Source organism: Symsagittifera roscoffensis, chromosome 4 (assembly GCF_963678635.1).
Source record: "Symsagittifera roscoffensis chromosome 4, txSymRosc1.1, whole genome shotgun sequence".
Lineage (NCBI taxonomy): Eukaryota > Metazoa > Xenacoelomorpha > Acoela > Convolutidae > Symsagittifera > Symsagittifera roscoffensis.
Window position 1 is genome coordinate 9364730 of NC_087065.1, and position 6327 is coordinate 9371056.

Consider the following 6327-nt stretch of genomic DNA (forward strand, 5'->3'; position numbering starts at 1 on the left):
AGTTAAATTTCGGTGGCCAAAAATTTTACCAGTCAATCATGCATAATTTATTCATTTCAAAACTCTCCTGTAATAATTGGATTTGACAATTTATGTTCATATAAACAAATTGTTTTGTTAGGTAATGACATTTTATGTTCTTTTTGTATTTGTAAAACTTGACTCTTAAGAAGATTTTTTGTTGGCTCTTTCCTTTCCATAGCTTTTTCGTCTAAAATGCCAGATCTGTAAAAAAAATTCCGTCTAATTTCGGTTTTGTAGCATCCGTCTAATTTGCTCATCGTCTAATTTCCTACGCCCCGCTTATTTGCCATAATTGATTTGTTACAAGGACCATATTTATCTTTTTGTACTTTAAATGGCGTGTGGGGGATGATTTTCATAAAAAAATTCAAAATTAAAAAAAATTTCATTTTATTTTATTACATTCAATTTTTTAATAATAATACTGCTCCATTAAACCTTAAAAAGCAGTCGGAACATTCAGGGCTTGGCTCTGATACGAGCAGTCTTAGTTTTTTTTTATATTTGACCGCTACAGCAAAAACGTCCGTCAAAATCTGTTTTTGTATCAAGTTCTTTTTCTGGAAATTTAAAGCATATACAGTGCTGATGTACATTAACCGGACAAAACGCGTTAAACTTGAAATTTAAAACGCATTTTTCTCAACTTGGGTTGAGTTTAAGTGAGAACTTATGAAGACAAAACTTGCTTAAAATTTTAGCAGAATTAATATAATGTTATTTGTTTTGCAAAATTCGGGTCCAGAATTTTACCCCAAGCAAATTAATCCATATTAATTCTGCTGAAATTTTAAGCAAGTTTTGTCTTCATAACTTTTCATCTCAACTCAACCCAATTCGAGAAAAATGCGTTTTAAATTTCAAGTTTAACGCGTTTTATCCGGTTAATTTAAATCAGCACTGTATATGCTTTAAATTTCCAGAAAGGGAACTTGATACAAAACAGATTTTGACGGATTTTTTTGGTGTAATTAAAAAATTTGGTAATAGTTTCAAGTAAAATCAAATCAACCTCTTTGATCTGAAACATCGAGTGCTGTAATAGCAGTATTCAGCTAAGTAGAACATGTAGGCGTCTAACTAATGTCTCTTTAAGTTTTTTTTAATCTATAATGAATTGAGAAAATGTTGAAGTTTATCGCTTGGAAAATTTCAGTGCAAAAAGTGATTATACTGGATATTTTCATCATTTCGAAAGACTCTCTTGAACTTTGATTTGCCGGTTGTATTTAGACGCGAGTGTACTATGGGCATAACTTATTTAAAATTTTGAAGTTTGGAAATCTATCATCAAAAACTAACTTGAAGACCACCATAGCTCAATGGTTTCGCAGACAAACAGTTGCATGTGAATCGTAATCAGTGGCAGTAAGACCTCATTTCTTGGTCTTTTCAGGCAACTTTGATAAGTTTTGAATAAACTCAAATTAAAAAAAAATATCTTGATCGAAGTGTTTGCTGTTATGAAAAATGTAGAAAAATTGGGCATTCCTTAGCTACTTCGGTGGGCAGAATTATGAAGCGAAAAAAAATAAATATAAAAGTCAGCGTATTCAAAACTTGCAGAAATTTCAGCTTTTTTCAAAAGTTCATGGAATATTTCTACCTCAAAACAGCAGCCTTTATCTTTCAACCTAAAACAGCTAAATTAGTTCTTTTGATGATAATTCAAAGATGGCCTTTGTATTTTTCCACAAGTTGTCAAGTTAATGAGTTAAATTGAGTCAAACGAATAGAAATTTCTGGCGTTTTTTTGGCCTGTTTTCATGGTTTTCTACGGTTCTGTGGCGTTTTTTTTATTGCAAGCGTTGTAAAGATCAGCTCCGCTTTTGTGTTATAAAACTGTTTTGGTTTTTTTGTTTTGGTTCTTTCGTACGTCTTCTACTCCTTAACTTGAGGAGAAAGACAGTTTGATTTCGTTACCTCTAAAATGTGCATAATAAAACAAACAGAAAGCAACAAAAAAGCTTCAGAAAATAATTATCTTAATAATTATAATTAAAAGATTGTCTAATGAACTGTGTAAGTTAGGTTTGGATGTCTAGAAAAATCTTGATAAAGATGTCTTGTGAGAACAAAAATTACAACATCACCGAAGTTTGTGGAAAAATTAGAGGTTTGTCGGTTTTCTGTAAGTCTGAATGAAAGTGCAAATTGAAGCTTGAAATTGATATATCAGCACTCAGATAAAACACAAAAATTGTAAATTAGAAATTCTGAAATTTTTTTTAGCTATTAACGCACACAATTAATGCGCTCAAGCTTGAAATTGTAGCTCACAGTTTTCCAGGCTCACAATTTTCCAAGCGGAGCACATGTTTTGATCGGTAACTGGAAAAGTTTTTCAGATATTTTTGGTATAGTTTAATGGTTGGGCCATGTGAACAACATTCCCTCTAGATAGACCAAGTATTCGCCCTAAAATTAACTGAAAACTTCAGTTAGCAAGGCCTGCATGTACTATGCTCAAAAATAAATTTTACACAAGTAAAACTTCTCCAGTATTTTTAATTCATGGGAGAGACTTGGTCCAGTCGTTCTCTTTAAGAGTTAACTGCTTCAAGTAATCAGATAATGAAAAAGCAATTTCGAACTGTTTTTAGCGTTAAAAACATAATTTTTACTACACTGTCTTATCCTTGCAATCAGCAAAGTTTTAGCAACCGGTAAAAAACTTTTTCTAGACCATCATGTAAAAAAAATTTCATATCGTTAATGGTAAATATCTGCTAAAAATTCATTTTCAAATCAATTTCAAACATGCCTCAACTCAGTAAAAAGAGAAAATAATCGATTATATTATAATTATAATCGTACTTTTAGCAAAATTATAATTAAATATAAGCGCCAATTTTAGATGTTTAAACGATTTATAATCCATTATAATGATAACATTTTTGGTGATATTTTATTAAATTATAATCAATTATAATTGATTATAATTTTCCCGAAAATCTCATAATCTATTATAATAGATTATAATCCCCTTTTCTATCAAAAAATTATCTCACTAGAAAATCAATTAGAATGGATTATAATTTAGCTACTCAAACTTAATGTAAATTTAAGCTATAAGCAGGGGTTGATCTAGGACTTTCTTGGGAGAGGGGGCGGATTTTCAAAAACTTTTTGAAATTTGTCGACCTTTTTTTTAGGTTTTGAGAAAAAACGATTTGAAATAATTGATTTTTTGTCTTTTTGAGCTAGTAAAGCGATCGAATAACGTTCGTTATATCATAAAATTTCCAAATTAGGATAAAACTACTTGAACTTGCTACAAGCAAAAGTAAATTTGGAAACCGTATCTAACGCGTCTCTGGCAAAAAGAAACATTTCGCAATTAGTGAAAGTTTTTAGTGCAGAAAGTTGAAAATTTGAAAAAAGTTTCGAAAAAATCTTTTAAATCTTTTTATATCATTTAAATTTGTTCTCCTTTTCAAACTTTTGAGCTAAATTTGAACATACTTTGATGGTTTCAATTATTTAATTGGAGAATTTTTTAAATTTCAAACACGTTTTTCAAATGGAGCACAGGTTATGTTATCGAATGTAATCACAAGCCTCTGAACAACTAATTTCTGATACCTTCAGTACGCAGAAGATTCAGTTACTTCAAATCTCAGTGATTCATGATGCTATATTTTTTAACACTGCACTGCGATTGAAATGCACACATGCAAATGTACACTAGAATTTTTTCTTTGGAACAACTGTTTGAAACTTTTATCTAGGTTTCTCATCAAGTCAAGTCCAAGCTTAAAGTTATTCCTCTTTGGTGCAAATGTAACGCCTTCTTTGTTTTCGATGATCAATGTTTGCGGTTTGCTTGCGACCAAGAACTGTAATTTGCAAACTGGATAGTTTCTGCTCTAGATAATTTTTGAAGTTTTGTGTAACCGCTGAAAACTTAAAGAATAGTTAACCGTAAAGTTACTGCATTAGAGCCTTTTTTCAAGATAAAACTAAATTTTAAACAAATTTATTTCCAGAACTGTTGCCAAAAACTTTTGATAAGTATGATATAACAAAAAAATTGTTTTCTATTGCTATGAGAGCGAGCTCCAATTCTTTTCTCAGGTTTTCGTCAACAAAAAAGAATTTATGTCAATTCGAAAAAAAAAAGTTCTGTAAAATATAAAAGTGAGACCGCTTGACAAAGAATTTTGTTTTTGAGTTAAATGAACATTTTCTATTTTTCCATATAGGGTGAATAAGATTCCATATGCCCTGAAAAATTTTGTTAATATTCTGCAAAAACGATCAGCATTTCAAGACAAAAATCAAAATATTTGATTCAAGCTAAAACTCATGTTAAGACTAGTACACATCCTTAGCAAAAACGTTCAAATCAAACAGATTATAAGAGAAACTGCATTTTCTGTTCAAAATGGTAATCTAACCTTTTTTAGATTCGAAAAATTTCAATTATTTATTACCATTAGATAATTTGTTTATTTTAGAATTTTTTAAATGTGAAATTATCTGTAGTTTGTTTTCCAAATATTTATTTCTTGGACTTTAAAGTAAAGTTTTCATTAACTGATGTGCATCAATTTCAAATGGGGCAGGTCTTTGCTTCACCTGTGCTTTTGTAATTTGGAATTGCAAATTAACTGTCTCAAATAATTTTTTTTATGATTCAATTTTGCTCCGTTTTGTTCCTAAACAGCTCTTTGATCAACAGAATACCCAAGTTCGAGCGACTTGCTTTAAGTGTTCTATCCAGTCCCTAAGGATCTGACAGATACGCCAGTAAAAGAACTGGATCAATCCGAAGACTGATCACTCCTACGATCGGATTTCTCCAAAAGTAAGTGTTCACTCGATTAGAACAAAGCCTACCGCAGTCGGACTTTGAGCTGTCTGGACCACCCTGTTCTTAAGCATTTGGGCCTTCGCTTTCCTCAGTCTTTCTCTAACAACGGCAAACTGAAGATCGAACACTGTTTAAACGCTCTCTCAATGCAATCACATGTATCACACCGGTACTACATCTAAACAGCTCTTTGATCAACAGAATACCCAAGTTCGAGCGACTTGCTTTAAGTGTTCTATCCAGTCCCTAAGGATCTGACAGATACACCAGTAAAAGAACTGGATCAATCCGAAGACTGATCACTCCTACGATCGGATTTCTCCAAAAGTAAGTGTTCACTCGATTAGAACAAAGCCAGCCGCAGTCGGACTTTGAGCTGTCTGGGCCACCCTGTTCTTAAGCATTTGGGCCTTCGCTTTCCTCAGTCTTTCTCTAACAACGGCAAACTGAAGATCGAACACTGTTTAAACGCTCTCTCAATGCAATCACATGTATCACACTGGTACTACATCTAAACAGCTCTTTGATCAACAGAATACCCAAGTTCGAGCGAAAGAAATTAGTGATCGTGTACGAAAAAGAACTTTCAAATTATGTGATGATGTAATTGAATGATACAAAAATAACCATTTTTTATTTAAATCTGAGCTATAATTGGGTAAGATGCCATTCCAACCTCTCACAAAATGATCCAAATTGAACAGAGGCAGTATAATTGGTAGTATTAATCCGATTTTTCAAAAACACGGAATTCTTGTGCTCGGGGTGTTTTTTTTTCAGAGCAAGTTTGCCTCTTTAACTAGCCATTTTTGGGTAATTTTTAATAGCATCTAAAAAATATAATTTTCTTGAGATTACTTTTAAACGTGATTTTCAAAAATAACCTAGTCATAATTTTTTTTTATTTTTAGTTTTTGTGGAAAGTTTTTTTTTCTAAATTAAGTTATCCATAGACCTTTAAAAAGCAGCTGGAACATTTAAGACTTTCCCTTGATACAAACAATTTTGTCAATACGCTACTAGACGCTAAGAAGGTATCTTTTATCTTACTTTGCTCTCTGTTTTCAGATATTTACATATTTTTTTACGCTACGTTTTCAGAAAAAATAAAACTAGACACTCTTTTTTTGAATTATATTTCTTATTACTTCAATTGATGTTTCAAAAAATAATTTGAAGACGTTGAAGTGCAATTGGAACCTTTGGGGTTTTGCTGATAGGGAGCATTATTGTTTTGAATTGTGAAAGTAACAATAAAATTGGTAACAAAAATATGACTGCTCATTTCATGTGATCAGAGAAAAGAATGCTACAATGATTATACAATTTCAAATTATTTGTCTGGTCCGCCCGCCCGCCTTTGTGTTTGCAACTTACCACAAACTTCCTATTATCAGTTTTTTGATTAGTTTTATTAGAAATTATGCACACTTTAATTGTTCATAGAGTTGAGCCATGAAAGGTTTTTCTCCTTTTGAAATTTGAAT